The sequence below is a fragment of the Ptychodera flava genome, chromosome 1 (assembly GCF_041260155.1).
Source record: "Ptychodera flava strain L36383 chromosome 1, AS_Pfla_20210202, whole genome shotgun sequence".
NCBI classification, from domain to species: domain Eukaryota; kingdom Metazoa; phylum Hemichordata; class Enteropneusta; family Ptychoderidae; genus Ptychodera; species Ptychodera flava.
The window spans coordinates 2,883,210-2,902,952 of record NC_091928.1 but is presented as its reverse complement, the minus strand read 5'-3'; the positions used below and the strand labels follow the sequence as shown (position 1 = coordinate 2,902,952).

General features: G+C 37.0%; 1 long non-coding RNA gene across 1 annotated transcript; it reads right to left on the bottom strand.

Moving 5' to 3' along the window:
• Positions 1-4,251: 4,251 nt before the first annotated feature.
• On the bottom strand, positions 4,252-8,926 carry LOC139118353 (uncharacterized). The gene is made up of 3 exons (XR_011548691.1): positions 8,499-8,926; positions 7,586-7,793; positions 4,252-6,984 (listed from the first exon to the last, which is right to left on the bottom strand). It is a non-coding gene; the product is annotated as an uncharacterized lncRNA (long non-coding RNA).
• Positions 8,927-19,743: the final 10,817 nt, after the last annotated feature.

The window sequence follows — 19,743 nt, the reverse complement described above, 5'->3', positions numbered from 1 at the left end:
CATCAGGAACATCAAGACATTTTAGAAGGATCAAGGCCAAGTGACACATTGAGTATGTTTGCACCATGTGATGAGAGTCATTCTAAATATGACATTGGACAGGACATTGGCATCAGTACAATAATCCCATTATTGAAGATCTTCAACAACCACGAATGGCTGATAATGAATTATATCCACTTTTACAGAAACTCAACAAGAAACAAAAAGAAATATTCTATCACATAGTACATTGGATGAAAACAAGGACAGAGCCGTTAAATATTTTTTAACAGGTGGCGCTGGTGTAGGGAAATCTCTTGTTCTCAAATCATTGTATCAAGTACTTTTAAAATATCTTTCAAATCTTCCTGGTGAAAATCCTGACAACATACACTTATTACTAGTTGCACCTACTGAAAAGCTGCTTACAACATTAAGGGTACTACAATTCATTCAGCTTTTCAAATTCCTGCATCCCAAGGTTTTCATTATAGACCACTGACATCAGAAAGACTTAATACTCTACAAGCAAAATACAGGAACTTAAAAGTCATATTCATAGATGAAATCTCCATGGTTGGTAATGGTATGTTAAATTATATCAATCTCAGACTACAACAGATAATGGCCAACAATAAAATCTTTGGTGGTGTCAGCGTTGTTAGCTTTGGCGACTTATATCAATTAAAACCTGTCTTTGATGGTTGGATATTTAACGACCTTCAACATGATTATGGGCCATTGGCTGTCAACATCTGGAAAGACCTGTTCAAAATGTTTGAATTAACAGATATTATGAGGCAAAAGGATGACCAGAATTTTGCTAAATTACTCAACCGTATACGTGAGGGAAAGCATACATCTCATGACATAAAAGTTCTGCAAACTCGAATAGTCAGTGTTGATAAAAAAACTTCATCTATTGATGAGTCGACAGTACATCTTTATTGCGAGAACAGACTTGTTGATGACCACAATGCAATAGCATATGACAGACTTACAGGAATAAAAACATGTATACCTGCTACTGATACAGTCATTGGCGATGTCTCTGAGATCATAAAACACAAAACATTAGGTATTGTTGTCATGCTTCCTGCTCAAAAAACAATGGGGTTAGTTTCTAAATTATCATTGGAACAAATCAGCGTATTGAGCTTTGCATTAATCTGTCTGTAAATGATGGATTGATAAATGGTACTCCAGGAGTAATCAAATACATCGATGGACCTGATTTGCATCATGTTACTATTCTATGGATTTTATTTGATGACGATTGTGTTGGCAAAACCTGCGACGTGAAAAACGGCATTTAATACATGACAAAGTATCTCACAGATGGACGCCAGTTTTACAGATATCACGGCAATTTAGAGTGGGAAGACACAAAAATGCAGAAGTTGTGAGAAAACAATTTCCACTCAGACCAGCTAGTGCCAAAACAATACATCGTTGTCAAGGTGATACACTTAACAATGTGGTTGTGGACTTCAGTACAGCAAACAAGAGAAATCAGTGTCATGTACACTATGTTGCTTTAAGCAGAGTGACTAAACTTACAGGTCTCAACATAACCACATTACAAGAAAATCAAATATCAGTTAGCACTGATGTTACACAAGAGATGCAACGCATGAGAACCCATTCCATGCTACAACTCTGTTTCACATTACCATATATTATATCGAACAGATTCATTATTACTTATCAAAATGTGAGATCTCTTCATTGCCATTTTCAAGATGTTGCTAGTGATTTCAGCTTAACTTCAGCTGATGTACTAATTTGCAGTGAATCAAGACTACAAACCGGCGATCACAATGATGACTTCAAAATAGCAGACTTCAACCTTTTCAGACAGGATGATAAAACCGTCAAAACAACACCAGACCATATCATGGTATGGTTATGTACAGCAAAGAAAACACTCTTGAAGCTACCCCACAGACACTGCATTGTTTTAATACAGATTTCTTAATTGCAATACACAAAACAACATTTGGTTTAGTTCAAATTGTTGGTGTTTACAATCCACCATCATCACCTACATCAAACTTACAACATGCTCTTCTTCAGCTCATCCATACACTTGAGTACAATCTACCAACCGTAATCATTGGTGATTTCAATGTTGACTTACAAAAGCAAACACAATCTACAAGACAACTATCTGAACTTATGACAAAGCACTTCAACTACACACAAGTTATTGAGGAGTCAACAACAGACTATGGATCATGCCTTGATCACATTTACACTAACATCCATTGCATGCAAAGTGGTGTACTTGAGTCATACTATAGTGACCACAAACCAATTTGGATTGCATTGTAAAATAGAATTAAATCAAAAACTGCGGTCATACTAATTACTGCCCGTGACTACCCGTAGCTGCCTGAGAACTGCCCGAGGAAAAAGTGGGACAAACAGGTTCAGTTTATTTCATGCCCAGCCAACCCAAAATATCATTGATTTGACGTTAACCTGATGTTTTCTCCAGCCGTTTTGAAACACTGAAGACACCGGGCTTCGAGGACGTCGCCAGCTTGACATTGAGTTCATACCATTCAGTCCGAGAGATGGTACAATAATCTCGCCAAACGCTCACAGTTTTGACAGCTTACCACCCCTTGCACTGAATGGTATGATCTCACAATCAACTGTAAAGAAAAAAATTGAAAGATTTCTGCAGTGATGTCAATTACACTTAACGATTACTCAGCAAGGGCACTTTGCAAGACCAGTACTGGTTAGCCACTTTCATACAGAGGAATTTCTCCTTACTACTCTTACACAAAAACACTCCATTATTTCTCCGTACTACTCATACTAACTCTCTATTGCTATTTAAACTATGTCCTTCTCAATGGCTCATTTTAATCTATTTTCTTGAAAGATTTATCAAAATAGCCATGTTGTTTATCTTTTACTTGAGTTCTTAAAAAATAAAAATGGTTTTCTGAAAGAATGCGTATATGGCTTTTCATTACTTTATGGTGATATCACTTTGGCCTATACAGTGTGAAGCACTGTACCAATCAATTGCACTTGTTATGTAAATGCTGATACAATGCCAGAAGCCAAAGACATTCAGCATTTTTTCCACCGAATTCATATTTGTAAATAAAAAGGCCGTTGTCATTGGTCTGACATGATAATGTCCATGATCTTGATCATCACAGCTTAAAAAACTTTAAAACTATTGGCAAAAGTTTAAATTTACAGACAAATGCAATATCTATGAAAACACGTGAGCATTTTCAGTTCATGTCTGGTTAGCGAGTATGGTTTCACCCCAACTTTACATCCGGGCACTCCCAGGAATCACATACAAGTAATCAGCGCTTCGCCGCATGTGTCAGGTCTAAGCCGAGTTCCGACGTTCACGATTTTGCAGCTAGATTTGTCGGACTTCTTATTAAACGCAAGGATCTATAGAGACATATTTATATACTTTACCCTTTCAAACGTTATCTTGTTCGAAGTAGTTTGATTTCGGGGTGATATTTTTCGATAGACACTGAGAAGTTGTCAAGCCAGCACTGCAGTGTAGGCATACGCACGTGCAACGCACTTTGCTGATACTATACTGAAATTTTAGTTTCGATCTTTAGTTCCCGAGAAGGGGACTATTTTGGTTCTCTCTGCAGAAAAAGGCCGTAGATTATTAATTTGTTCTTTCCTCATTGATGGTGTTCCGGACTTTGGAAAAGTTGGTTTTTACACTGGTTTGTATTTCGGACCGCTGACTTCGAGGGTCTATGGTATTTCCGGGGCAGCGTAATTTTGCATCCAGTTTAATGCAGTTGTTCATTCTATAAATGCGTGTTGCTGTTTTACGGCATAGAAAAAGGGTTGAGAACGAAGTTTTTTTGACTTTTTGGAAAAGTTCTCTGTAATTGTTAAACTTAAAATCTACATTAATCAGACATATTTCATAATCATTTAATAAAAGTTGTAATCACACAAAAAAAATTAAAAAAAAATTCCGAAGTTCAAATTAAAAAAAATATAAAAAAATATTTTGTTAAATTTAAATCAAGTTCTAAAATGTCACAGGTATCATTTGATTGTTTACAGGTATTGTTGTTTATTTGTTTACCTTGTAAACATAAATCTAAATAACATTTTTCATATATGCAAAGTAATATATGATGGAATATGATTATCATATTTCTGTTGATGTTCACAATACATAATGCATACAGTGATCAATGTCACAGGTATCATTTGATTGTTTACAGGTATTGTTTATTTGTTTACCTTGTAAACAGCATTCTGAATAATATTTTTCATAATATTTTTCATTTATAAAAATTAAAAACCATTGAACATTTCATCAGCGATATCCACAAAAAATTTCATCAATTTTCAATAAGAAATGCTTGAGTTATTGCAAAAAGCACTAGAAATTGCAATTCTATTTTCCTCAAACAATGTTCAATATGGGGTCACGTGGTTGTAATGAAAACTACAGGTGTCTACCATGGCATAATTTCTAAATAGGAAGCTGATTTTTTCAAATTCAACAGGACATATCTCTGCACGTACTGGACCAATTTTCATCAAACAAAATGCAATCGATTGGTCTTGAAGAGAACTTTCTTTTGATGTATAATTTATCATTATTGTAGCTATCTATCAATTTCATGTAAAATCCCTATTATAAGGGAATTTCATACCTGAAATGCGTAAAAAGTTGAAAAGATGCAGGAGTTGGCTAGTTTCACTTACAGAATTTTTTGCCATTAAACTGATTGCACTTGTGTTTAAAGTATTTATTAGATCACTATCTCAAACTCTTGCTGCAGCGAAAAGTCAACTTTTACCCACAATGCATTTCAATATCATGTAGTTTGACTCTTAAGCATAAGATGATAGCTATTTAAGGAAGTAGGAACTCACATGTAAACAATAACAGGGCATTCTATGTGTAAAGACACTGTGTTAGCAAGCTACATATTAGTTATGAGAAGTACAACTAGATTATTGACATACAAAGCAAAAATAAAAAATCATTAAAAATTACATATACTGGCACTCCTGAAATAACCCTTACCCCATGCTTTTTCAACTGCAGTCAGGCTTACTTTTCCAACATTTTTTGATAATGTCAGCAAATACAGGAATGAAAGTTGTAGCAAATATAGTCATTTTTCTAATTTTTGTATATGCTGTGTGGGGTACAGTGAGTAGACAAAAATAATGAGAGAAGGAGCAGTTCTCCATTTTTGTTTTTTGTTGTACATCTCAAATACAGAAATATGACAATCACCTTTTCATTTAATGAAGTTTTCACTACTTTAAGATTAAAATCAACCCTTAAACATGCAGGGAGCTGATTGAAACTTTAAGTATCACAATATCCTACAGTGTAGTTTGAAAAAATTGCTGAACAAATAAATAGAGTGTGAGAGGAAAATGAGTGATACTGACCAGTTAATAAAGTTGCACAATAATTTGTTTTTCAAGAACACTGAGAGAAACTGCCGAGTCAGCATGTTTTGACAGGTTCTTTTGTATAGTATTGCATAAAGTTGGTGTTTTATTTAGAATGCAGCATAGTGACACCACTTTTTGAAAATAATTTACACAACAAGTTCTTATTTCAAGTCTTTTGTGAAAGTTTCTATGACAATATTAGGAGGAAGTTTTCTTGCATTTCTACATGTAAACCTGTGGGATTGGCTAATATTGCACTCTACATGGGTAGTCCCCTACCTTAATCGGTTTGGCAATGTCAACATTTTGCTAAGTTTTTCCAAACTTGCCAGGTTTTAACTCTTTTAAATATTACAATTCATTGTTCCAAACCTTTCAATTTTACTCATTTTATTATAATTTCAACAAAAGTGTACAAAAGCACCTTTTTGAACAGACACATTTCAAAGCGATCTGCAGAGTGGTCAACAAGAGTATATTTTTGACAAAAATCGGGAAAATGAGAACAATTGATGACAGATATCACCATAAGATGAAAATACCAGGGTACTTACACAAAACATGAGCTTTCTTAATGTGAAATACCATTAACCCAAATATCGTGTCCATTGGATAATGAACGAAATAAAAAAACAAAACAAATATCAACACCAGGTGACCTGTTCCCAATTATTTGATTTTTCACTTTCAGGCCAATAATTTGCATATTATTCGGACTAATTATTTCCATTTGAATAAAAACTCATCAAATATGACTCAGAATACTGTCACTACACATGCAGCGGTACTCAAATTTTTGCACATTCTGTGATGTACAGCTGACAGGCATTGATTTCTGTTGATACTTCCCCTTGCTGTTTATTACATTATATACAGTATTGCATGAGTAAAGCAGTTGTTCTGGTAAGGCAAAGCATAAACTGAGTATTCAAATCAGGCAAAGTATGAACCCTGCTCTTTGAATTATCATAAAGGTGTATTTCATCATTTAGTTGGTTCTAACACCAATCTGAAATCTTCTACATGCTATTTGTTTCAGCATCAACCTTCAATGCTAGTTTAGACACGCTCCCTCCACAAAGGACCGTGGTTTAAGGCACTGATTTAGAACTGGTACAGCACTATTTTACAACAGTTTGCATGTTAAGTCTTGCCCTATCAGAATATATATTGGTGAACTTGATCGAGTGAGCAATGAATGTCTGATTTGACATGTACCAGTACATGAACCATGCACTGCAGTATTGTGAAACTCTTCCACCAGTTGTGAAAAATTTGTTGTGCGGGATAAACTTTCAGTTGATGCATTTTCCTTGACAACAGTTACAAGGGATGTAGTGTCAGATTCCAGTCCAATCAAGTTCACTTCAGGGCAATTATCATTCAGAAGAATGATTTCAATAACTGGATTGTTTTCCCTTCCAGCAGTCATAGGCTACGTCTCAGCAGTGATCTTGAACTGATCAAAGTTGCCAGTAGAGGGCGGTGTGAATGATAATATTGCATCAGAGGCAGTGATATCACTTACATGTACTTGAAGATTTGATCGGCTACATGGCACTGAAATGATTGAAAGAATGGACAATTCACTTAAGCTCATACATATCGCTGCTTTATGAATAGCTTTTTTGCATGTGAATCGCCATCAATGAAGTAGGTGTGCAAAATGCCATACTTCAGTGAACTAGATGAAATGAGAATTTTCATGGCATGTGTAATTTGAGTAGTGATTGTTACATTCACATAACTTTGCTAATTGTTAGATTTTTGCAATAGCACAATGGTTGCATAACATGTTGATTCAAGTTATGATTTTACACATCATTTGCATCAACCATTTAACCCTTTGAGTGGCGAAGTCAATTTTGTCACTTTGATAAAATATACCACAGTAAATTTTTTTCTGATTTTTGCCAAAATTTTGACAAAAACATGAAGCCGGTGAAATGTGATATCCATTTGATCCAAAATTATGAAAAAAACTTACAGAAAAGTTCATAAAATTTGGTAAAAGATTACATAAAATTTTGATGGGAAGAATTACAGCAGTCAAAGGGTTAAACCCATTTCTGAATGCAGATGTCCTGTAGATAACAAAATACGGCTAGTTTTCAATAGGGTTCGAAAAGGATTGTATTAAAAATTAATGGTGACAACAGACCTACTCAGGGCCAATGGGCTTTTCCCAATGCTGTGTCTTCCCATTGCCTCTCATCAAGTGCTGATATCATTTAGACCATGGAGGTAGAAGCTTTGCAGATTCCTTCAGCTTGGTCACATTACATCTCATATGTAAAAGTTGCACTCTCTCTATGGATCCAAATGACGTCAATGGAATCTTGTCAAGTGATCAATGATTACAGCAGTCGCTGAAAAAATAGAACGATGATGCATGATTTACGCATGCACATTGTACTTCCTGTGAAAACTGCAAAAAACTTCATACAGGTATGGTGAGTACCTCAGAATAGTGAACGAAGCTTTGAAGTGTAATCAGATTGCGTTTTGAGGAAAGATTTCATTCTCAAAATCATTTGAATCTTTCAGTCCAATGTTAGAGGATTCCGTTTTACATTTTCCAGTAGAGTTAACATAGAGAATGATGACCGATAGTCGGTGAAGGAAGCCATACTGAAACCATAGTATGCCATCCCAAATCGGTTTAGAAAGACCACACACGCTGCCGGGCGATTTCATCATGCAGGTAGTACCACGGGTGTACGGAACGTTTCGTAGATCGTCGTCGGATGGGAAGTGACTGACACTGTGAGGCCGAAGGCCGAACCTCGGTACTCTATACCTCGGTACTCCACCGAGGTTCGGCCTTCGGCCTCACAGTGTCAGTCACTTCCCATCCGACGACGATCTACGAAACGTTCCGTACACCTGTGGGTAGTACCTCCATGGAGTGTCTATGAGTACCGCGGTAGCATTTGCGGGCGTGGTCGCGTGTCAGTCGTGTGCCAGAATTATAAAAAGTAAACACCGTGATTACATCACTCACTACCGATACTGGCGATCCACACTTCCCCTCATGAATAATTAATTTGATTTTAGCAAATATTGCTACTTACGCAAGTGAGTGAGTTCCATTGAGGCGGACAAAACTGCCTATTTCAAGTATAGAGTCTGATAAACACGATATGTGATGTATTATTAGAGAAAGGCCATTTTTTAAGAACAAGAATCAGACAGGTTATGCTTATGAATCTGGTGAACTTCTTGTCCGTGTGTATGTGTCCAAAGTTGTGAAGAAGAATGAACGGTAATACGTTGGAGAGTCGTAGATCGCAAAGGGAAGTAATAGCCCTGCGGTACAGGTCTGTGTTACTGCAGTTATAAATCATGTAGCTAAGGGTTGAATTCACACTCTACATTGGCGTTGCACACGATACGAGATGGATTGATCATATTGACCACCCGCCTTGCAACGATCGCTCATGTCGACAACTGTCTGTGTGATATAGGGACTTGACTCAGTAACACGCTAGCTGCATGCTCTTCAGCCTCAGTCTGATACAGCCGTGACGGCCAGTAATCTATTCTTAGAGTGGAACTGTAGTCATGGGAACCCACGGTCTGATTGGCTCTTAGCGACCGTTGCACGTTGTAGGCCTATATATTTCCGCCTATAAGGGTATAAAAAATAGTTCCAACATGGTCCTTAAAATGCTACACCCCCGGGGCTACACAGCTCTACCAGAGAGTTGAAAACAGATTTGTCATTGTATGTTTTCCAACCGCAAACCGATGCAGATTTAAAAAGGAAATGAGAAATTACATAACAATATACGCGGACTGGTTTACAGTAAGTTTGGGTGACTAGAAAAGCTAATAATAGTACTCACATTGTGCTAGACACTTAGATTACTGCAGAACAATGCACTGCTCAGAGAACGGACAATTGTGGCAGACTTAAAGCATGGTCTCTTTTTGTTTTGAGGAGCGACCGTGCTTGAAGTCTTGTGCCATAGAAGGGCGGAATGATGGTCAAAAGACTGATCCTGTGACACCTAAAACCCAAAGAGAAGTCACATTGGAGCTTGGAAGCTGGGACCGTAGCAACTTAAGTGGAATTCGAATTATTTGTTGATTCCCGACCATGGAGCGACACTTCGACGTAAAGCAACATCGCGCGCATCCTGTGACCATGAACTTAGGGGAAAAAGGAGCTCGGTATGGTGCGGAAGTCTATACTGTGAGAATATTACCCTCGTCAGGGTCACAAGAAAGCCTGTCGTAGGAATTCTAACACAGCTTAATGTTGACTTTGTCCACGGCTTTTCTTGGAAAGAAACCATTTCAAAATGACCTTGGATCACTGTACTCTGGGCACCGTACTCCTCACGGGATCTGACTTTGTCGGATCAGTACATAATCCATTGGTCTGCACTATTAGATGGAAGGCTGCATTGTCCAGGTTGAAATATTGATCGATGTACAATTGTTTGATAAAGTTTGGTACAAGCTGTATGGCTGTTTTATCGTTACAAGCTGTTGTCTGACACTGTGGAGGTGATGCCAAGTTTTCTGAGTGGCGGTGCCATTCACAGTGAGGCTACCCACAATTCCCCTTGATTTGTTCACTCAGACGTTTTGCTATTAAGGCTTTTTCAATTTTATCAGCTTCTTAACAATTTTTAACTTACAATTTAAGATCCGGATTATTTGTTAAAACTATGTTCCAAAATTGTTGATTATGTTTAAAATGAAAGTAAATTGAATGAGAAGTCGATGTTTGGAGGTGCTAAAAATTGCACACTTGCCAAGATAAAGTTAGCTGCAACTAAGATGGTCTCATCACACCACCTGGCAGACATGCAAATTTCCTTTGTTAGGAACATTAAAAAAAATCGATATCCTTTCTTTTGCCAACACAGATGCAACTTATTCCCTTAGTTTCCTTGAAAATATTGTGTATGGCTGTCAAAAATCTATGTCGACAAAATTACAAAATTGCTATCTCCTCCGCGGAAAATGGGTAGATCTTCTCATTATTCACAGTGAGAAATCAGAAAATTATGATTATCAGAACTATGTTGCCAGAATTTTTGAAATATGGACCGAGCGAGTTGTCCCTGTACAGAAGAAATTTGTTTCAGTTCAGTGAGTGATCTCCATGTGTACAGATCATGGAGAATTGTTGGTAGCCTCACTTACACTGCCATTGTTATACACGAACAATGGTAGGGGTTTCAGTGCACATTTTCAGATAGCTCTAAATGGCTGGGCTGTTTATTACTGGCGTTATATGGCCTCTGTGATGGAAGGCCGTATAACAGCAGTGACACACAGCCCTGCCATGCAGAGCTAATTTTCAGAAAGAAATAACTTATCCCAGAGTGTATTAACCTGAAATAACAGAGTATGTTAGCGTTTATCTGATGAACATTAAACAAACCAATGAAAAGTTTGTGTTTTTAATATCGGGAAAATAAATGTCAATATAAGACAATAGCCTACTATGGGTTCAAACATATATACAGTTACATATGTGGTACCATCCCCATAGAGTTAACACAGAGCAGTTAATACATATTTTGGATGAAGCTTGCCAGCATACCAATTCTTAAATGCAAGTGTGTCATAAAACCAATCACTCCATGTATTAATATACCTTAACCTCATGGCAATTACGATATTATTATGAGTATTTTAATTAATTATTTAAACAATCTAACAGTTAATTGACATGTCCTTTATCAATTTACTTATTTTTCAGGTAAAACAATAAAAAAGTAAGATTTTTACTAAATTTGTGAATGCCAAAACTTAGGATGTTCCCAGAACAAAAGAACAGATTATGTTAATCATATTTCCATTTCATATTTTAAGATTATCCTCATTTTCATAGTTCAATATAATGTAAATAATCCAGGTCAAAGATCAAAACTTCTTGCTTGATTTCAATCTGTTGGTGCAAGGTATTTTTATTTTCCGATATCACTGTCATTTATTATGATGAAATGAATAAATTTGTGTCACGTTTATATTAATCTGAATAAAATATGAAATAAATAACTCACCAGGTCAAAGGTCAAGATCGTATGCACTTTGTGAAATGAGAGAAAATGTCGAACCAAACATTTTTGTTGAGAGTGATGTGTGCAACGCACGTTTATATATATCTCGCATTTATTATGGAGTGAATACATAAACGCTGTATCGTTTGTAATATTTTATCAATTTGAATAAAATATGAAATTAATAACCCATCAGGTCAAAGGTCAAGATGACAGAAAATATATGTTGAACTTCAAACCAAATCTTGCAGTTTACAGAGTCCTTTCAGGTGAAATTCTCTGATTGTTTCAATTGAGGAATATCATTTGATAGGGCATATTAACTTCTACATGAGTCAATGAATGAAATGATAATGAACTTTTTTATTTCGACATATTTATTTTTTATTACATTGATAGCTTAACATTTACTTTGAAGACTGGGTGTCATGAGCTACCCTTTGATGATCAAATCACTTAAAGCCCCAAAACCTGCCAATGTGTAATTAACTGATTGCAAAATATTCTGTTTCCCAGGAGTTCTCTTTGAATAAGACCCATTAGAGATTGGAAAAGTGTATAACATTGTCATGTGTCGAGAGTGGCGTGTAAATTCAATTTTAACATTTTAGATTTCCTGCCATTTTTAAAACCTTATCATATGACAGAGAAGAACAAGATTACAACAACAAAATGTTAGCCATCGTGTGTTGTGCATTCAAGTAAATGGCATCATGCTTGTTTCCGGTATTATCATGATGTGTATGTGCAAAGAAATACTGTTTTTTGTACTTTTATATTGGGGCGCCATTCTATGAATGCGGCACCCGTTCATTATTCAGTCTGTTTAAACGTGTAGGCATGGTCCAAATCTGAATTTAATTTCCTGACTGCTACTGGACTTGTCATATTTAACTGCCATAACTTCCATCAGCAATTTTGTAGAGCCTGTTTTAAATTAGTCCATTGATTTCTTTGTTTCCATTTCCTTCCCTTAGTCTGTTTAATGACTGTCCAGTGGCAACCCTACATGAAAATTAAAAAAAATGTGCGGAAGTGTAAAAGGTTTTTTCCTGTCATTAATTACCTTCGAAGAAATATATGAATATTTCCGCACCTTTTTTACCGCCACTTGACCATTTCAACATCAGCTACCTATGGAACACTGTAGTACCAGTACATGTACTAACAATGCAACATGTTATTGCAGACTTGGCTTCCTGCCAAGTTGATTGAAATCTCATAGCTTTGATATTAGGTATTACAGGTTCCTAAGGTTGATCAAAATCAGTTTAATGAATATCGTGAAGATATCTTGAATTTTGTATTTTTGCTGAATTTTTTGGTTACTTTTCTCATTAGCTACTATAGATTATAGTCTATAGAAGCTATTGGGATGGGTATCCGTCCGGCGTCAGTCTGTATGTATGTATGTATGTATGTATGTATGTATGTATGTATGTATGTATGTATGTCTGTTTGTGAGGCGTCCGTCCACTCAAATATCTTGAGAACCGCAGTACTTACTGATTTGATATTTGTTGTGTAGATGAAAAATATGATTTTGAGAAACTATTTTTTTTTTATTTTTTGATATTGTTGAAAATAGGCAAATTAATGCCAAAAAAGGTGTTTTTGGTAAGAAATCTTCTTCTTCATAACCGCTGGTGAGACAGCTTTGTTATTTGGTATACAGGTCCCTAGGGATAACCCAACTTAGATTTGTTCAAATTGTGATGAAATATGCAAATTTGTATTTTTAAGGAATTTTTTTGTCATTTTTGGTCAAAGTTTGACTTACATTGTATGTAATTCTTGTACTGTATAAACCCTATCAATTCACCCAGAAAAAAATAATTAATATGATTTTAAATAATTGAATTAATTAGGAAATCATCAAAGCCAAATAATTTTAGTGTGGAATTATCAGAAAGTTCAACTTTTTTTGACAGTTCATCGTGATTTGAGGATTAAAACATGTAAAGGCAACTTTCCTGAATCCCAACTTTGATATATTCTGAACCACCATTTATGTTATCGAAAAGAAATTGCTCATAATAGTTTGTCATGATAGGGTGGTCAAATAAATAGAGATAGAGAAAGTTCTAATTTCCATTTATGGTTGACTTGGTAAGGATAAAATAAGATTACTTTTTGAGGGAAAAAATAGAGTGGTCAATTAAAAGAGTGGTCAAAGTGATAGGGTTTTTAGCTCCCATAGCCTGATACTTTCACCAAGCTAAGGAGCTTTACTTCTGAGCATGCGCAGTGCTAGGTGGTCGGTTACCCGCCATTTTGGACATCTTGCATGTGAGCAGTCCGAGTGGACCTTTCACTTTTGAAGTTCTATTAAAGTTGTCAAATGGTAGCAGAGCACGGTTCAAAATGGCTCAAAACCCTAGTTATAAAAATCCTCCAGCGTTGAAGGAAGACACAGTCTATGAGACATGGAAAAATGAAGTTGAAGTCTGGCGACTTATGACTGACTTGGATGAGAAGAAGCAAGCATTGGCAGTTGCATTGACACTCACGGGCCACGCACGTGAAAAGGTCATAGAGATTGAGGCAAGTAAATTGAACTCAACGAACGGAATGAAAATTCTGATTGAAGCTCTCGATGAATTGTACAAGAAAGATACCATCGATCTATCATATGAGGCATATTCAAAATTTGAAAGATTTAGAAAATCTGATGAAATGAAAATGACTGAATACATCGTGGAGTTTGAGAGACTGTATACAAAAGTGAAGAAGTATCAGATGGTTCTTCCGGATGCAGTTTTAGCTTTCAAATTGTTAGATAATGCCAACCTTGAAGACCGGGAGAAACAACTTGTTCTGACAGCATCCTCAGATCTCAAATTCGCTACGATGAAGTCATCCTTGAAGCGGATTTTTGGGAAAGGTCATGAGTCTTGTGGTGGTAATACTGGTGAAATGAGCAGTACACCAGGCATCACAATTAAGCAGGAGGCTGCATATATTACACAGAAGTATAGACCCAGATTTGCAGATAAGAAGCAATTTCCATCCAAGAAAGAATCACAGGGTTCGAAAACCTACACTCATGTTCAGAGGGGAACCAACCCAATAGACAAATTTGGTAGACGATCCAAATGTGCAATTTGTCAATCAACATTTCATTGGGCAAAAGATTGTGAACATAGACAAGAAGCTGCTCAAGTTAACATGGCAGAGGAAGAGCCAAAAGAAGACAGTCATGCAGATGATGAATTTTGTAACATAACATTGTTAACAAAAGAACAAAAAGATAGTGAAGTGTTCATGACAGAAGCCTATGGGTGTGCTGTGATTGATACAGCATGCACACGTACCGTTTGTGGCAGTAGTTGGTTTGAAAATTACAAACAAAGTTTGGATGAAAGACACAAGAGTAAAGTCATTGAGACAAAGAGTAGCAGAAGTTTCAAGTTTGGTGATGGCAAAAAGGTTCAGTCTGTCATGAATGCAAAGATACCAGCGAAGATTGGGAAGACAGTTTGCAGTATCAACACAGAAGTTGTTGACTCTAATATCCCATTACTACTGAGTAAAACTTCCCTTAAAAGAGCTGGAACCAAGCTTGATATTAAGAATGACAAAGCTGAAATGTTTCGAGATCCAGTTGAACTGAACTTTACTTCCAGTGGGCATTATTGTATCAACATACAGAGTGGTTTGAAATCATCGGGTGATCCATCGGAGGCATTGATTGCAGATGATCCCATGGATGAGACAGATGCATCAGAGAGCTTTATCTTGGATAGTGAGATGAGTGTAAATGATCAAAAGAAGACATTAAAGAAGCTACACCAACAGTTTGGTCATGCCCCAGCTGAACGTCTGAAGAAACTATTAGAAGGGGCAGGAAAATCTGATCAGCAGATGTTTAAGAATTTGAATGAAGTTGTAGAAAACTGTGAGACATGTGTCAAGTTTAAGAAACAGCCGGCGAAACCAGCAGTTGGGTTTCCTTTAGCAACTGAATTCAATGAAACAGTTGCAGTCGACCTCCACGAAATAAAGAAGAATCTTTGGTATCTACATATAATAGATGAATTCACAAGATTTAGTGCAGGAGCTATAATGACAAGCAAACATTCAGCAGTATTTGTTCAGAAATTTATTCAGAATTGGATCAGCATTTATGGAGCCCCAAAGAAACTATATAGTGATAACGGAGGAGAATTTAATAATGATGACGTCAGAGATATGGGTGAAAACTTCAACATAGAAGTGAAAACTACAGCAGCCTTTTCGCCTTGGTCTAATGGCTTACTTGAAAGACATAATCAAACACTGACTGAAATAATGAGAAAGCTGAAACAAGATAAAAGTCAAGACTGGGAAACCACCTTGAAATGGGCACTGATGGCAAAGAATAGTTTGTGCAACATACATGGCTTTAGTGCATACCAGCTGGTTTACGGGCGTAACCCCAATCTACCATCCATACTAGTTGATAAACCACCTGCCCTAGAAGGTATCACAAGGAGCAAAGAAGTAGCCAAGCATATCATTGCTCTGTATGAAACTAGAAAAGCCTTCACTGAAGTTGAATGCTCACAAAGAATCAGACGGGCACTGAGAAAACAGCTCAGGCCAACATCTGGACCATATAACACTGGTGACAGAGTATATTATAAACGACCAGATAGTGCACAGTGGAAAGGGCCAGGAACAGTAATTGGTCAGGAGGGCGCTGTGATATTTGTGAGACATGGGGGAACTTTGGTCAGAGTACATCAGTGCAGACTACAGATGGCCACGCCTGATCTGCAGATACATAAGAATGAAGAACTACAAGTTCAAAGCGAGCTGATGTAAACAAGACCAGAAGCATCTCTGATGATGTAATCAACAGTGGAGAAGAAGATGATGATGTTTATGAGAAACCAAGTGACAACAGTGCGGCAGAAAATTCTGAGCAAGATGACAGAGAAACTAAAAGAACAGAAGTACATGTATCTGGAGAACAAATTAATACTGAAAATACAGCATGTGAAGACTCATCACAGAACGATATATATGCAAATGATCCATCAATCAGAAATAGTGCAGAATGCATGAAATTGGTACCAGGTAATGTGATAACTTATAAACACAGTCAATCTGGACACTTGATGACAGCTGAAATTACAGACAGAGCAGGCAAAGCATCTGGATGCAACAAATATTGGTATAATGTAAAGTACCTTGGACCTGAAGAAGTAAAAGGGATAACACAGTCTATTGATTTAAGTCAAGTAGACAGTCTGAGAGTCACAGGAAATAACAGATCTTGTGATGAACAGAGTGAAGATATCGTCATGATAGTCGGAGAAGACAGATTTAACAGAGCAAAACTGACTGAGTTAGAAAACTGGAAAACAAATGCTGTATATGAGGAAGTAGATGACCACGGACAGCGGTGTGTATCTACTAGATGGGTGTGTACGATGAAAACAAATGATCAAGGCACCAAAACCAAGGCAAGGCTTGTAGCAAGAGGCTTCGAGGAAGTCAACAATGATGAGATACAGAAGGATTCACCAACTTGTGGTAAAGAATCTATGCGAGTTATTCTTGCAATATTTGCTCAGAACAAGTGGAAACCAAAGTCGATGGATATCAAGACTGCATTTTTACAAGGTTCAAAGCTAGAGAGAGATATATATATTAGGCCGCCAAGAGAAGCTGAGCGTGCTGGCAAAATATGGCTGCTGAAGAAATGTGTGTATGGACTCAGTGACGCTTCCTTACATTGGTACAACAAAGTTAGAGCTGTGATGCTAGAGTCTGGAGCTAAGATTTCCAAAGTTGACCCGGCAGTATTTTATTGGATGGATGATCAAGAAAGATTGATAGGAGTACTTGCCAGCCATGTTGATGATTTCATTTGGAGTGGTTCTGAGGAATTTGAATCTACAGTAATTGACTCTATCAGGTCAAAGTTCAATATTGGAAAGGAAGACTGTGATGCCTTTCAGTATGTTGGAATAGGACTGGCCTGTGAAGAGGAGCACATCTACCTACATCAACATGATTATGCATCCAACATGTCACCCATCCAAATTGACAGAAGTAGGATGGGACAGAAAGATAGTACTCTGACAGATGGAGAAAGGGAACTGCTGCGGTCAAAGGTCGGACAAATTCTTTGGATTGCACATCAAAGCAGACCAGACATTCTCTTTGATGCTTGTAATTTGGCCACTAACATCAAGAATGCCAAGGTTTCAGATATGCTTGATGCCAATAAAGTAATCGGAAAGATCAGATCAGAGAATATATTTCTGAAATTTCAACATTTAGATGGTCATACACTATCCCTGGTAATGTTCAGTGATGCTTCACTGGGTAATTTACCTAATGGAGGTAGCCAGGGTGGCTATCTAGTGTTTCTTGCTGACAAGGATGGAAAGTTTTCACCGATATGCTGGAATTCTAAAAGGATCAGAAGGGTTGTTCGTAGTACACTGGCTGGTGAGACTCTGGCTATGGCAGACGGCATTGATTCAGCTATGTTCATTGCTACATTATACAGTGAGCTTACTTCTGGTCAAACAGACAAGAATATGCCACCGCTTACATGTGTCACAGACTGTAAGTCACTCTTTGAGGCACTGAAATCTGTAAAGATGGTCAATGAGAAAAGGCTTCGCTTAGAGATCAGTGGCATTAAAGAACTCCTAGAAAGTGGACATATCGATAGAGTGATCTGGTGTAAAACAGAGAAACAGTTAGCTGACTGCCTAACGAAGAAAGGGGCTTCGTCACTTCCACTAATGAGAGCTTTAGAGGAAGGGTTTTTCAACATGTAATCACAAAGGATAATTAACAATGTTGTGTTGTTTCTGCATTTAATCCTAGAAACGTTGCGTTCAATTTTCCTACATTTGAGCTTTATTGTATTGATGGTTTTGTTGTTCTGCATTCATTCGCGTTGCCTTTCAAAATTGCAGGCTCCATAAAACATTCATTTGTGGACTTTTTCTCTTGCAACAAACTTTAAAGAATAGAGTGGAATTTGATAACTTTCACCAAGCTAAGGAGCTTTACTTCTGAGCATGCGCAGTGCTAGGTGGTCGGTTACCCGCCATTTTGGACATCTTGCATGTGAGCAGTCCGAGTGGACCTTTCACTTTTGAAGTTCTATTAAAGTTGTCAAGCCATATGTATATATGGCAATGGAAGCTATTCTTATAGGCTAGGGAAATGTCTGTATGTCTGTATGTCTGTATGCCTGTCCGTCAACATCAAAAACTCCAAAACCGCTGTACATTTCATCTTGATATTTAGTGTGTACATGGATGATGGGCTGTAGATGAGATTTTGTTCAAATGAAGTTGTCATTGCCAAAAATATGCAAATTAAGTGAAAAAATGTAAAAACAGTCAAAATTGAAAAAACTCAATAACCACTGAGCAGATTACATGAAAAATTAGCATGTAAGTACTTTGGGCTGACATGAAATGATTGTGCACATCTTGGGTCAGTATCTTGGACTTGCTATTTTTCATGAATTTTTTTGTAATTTTCTCCCATTTTTGGTCAAAAAATCTCCTGCTCTGAAACCACAAGTCCGATTGATTTGAAACTTGGTATGGAAGTGCATAGGAGTGACCTTTCCCAAATTTGGGCAAATCGTGGTGAAATTTGCATATTTTTAGTTTACACGTCCATAGACTCCCATGTATAAGGCAGATCTCCATAGACTCCCATGTATAAGGCCACAAAAAATAAAAATTTAGTTTCTCATCGTATTCATATTGCAAAAAGGATGCAGTGACACAATTTTTAGTCCCCACGGATGAAGTCCAGTGAGCTTATAGATTGGGTCATGTCCGTCTGTGAGTCCATCTGTGAGTCCATCCGTTCATGCAGATATCTCAGATATTTTGACAAAATGTCATGTGACCTTGATGACCTTTGATCTCAAATATACATATTTGTCCATAACTCAGTAACCACAAGTGCTACCACCCTTCATATATGGTATGATGGGACAGCTTATGACGCCACATATTGTACCTCATTAATTATGCACATATTTAATTTTGAGCGAGCCAATAGAGCTAGAGGTCTGATTTTTGGTATATAGGGATAACTTAGCAAAACAATTTTTTTGACAAAATGTCAGGTGACCTCGGTGACCTTTGACCTCAAATATACATATTTGTCCATAACTCAGTAACCACAAGTGCTACAGCCTTCATGTATGGTATGATGGGACACCTTATGACGCCACATATTTTACCTCATTAATTATGTGCATATCTAATTTTGAGCGAGCCAATAGAGCTAGAGGTCTGATTTTTGGTATATAGGGATAACT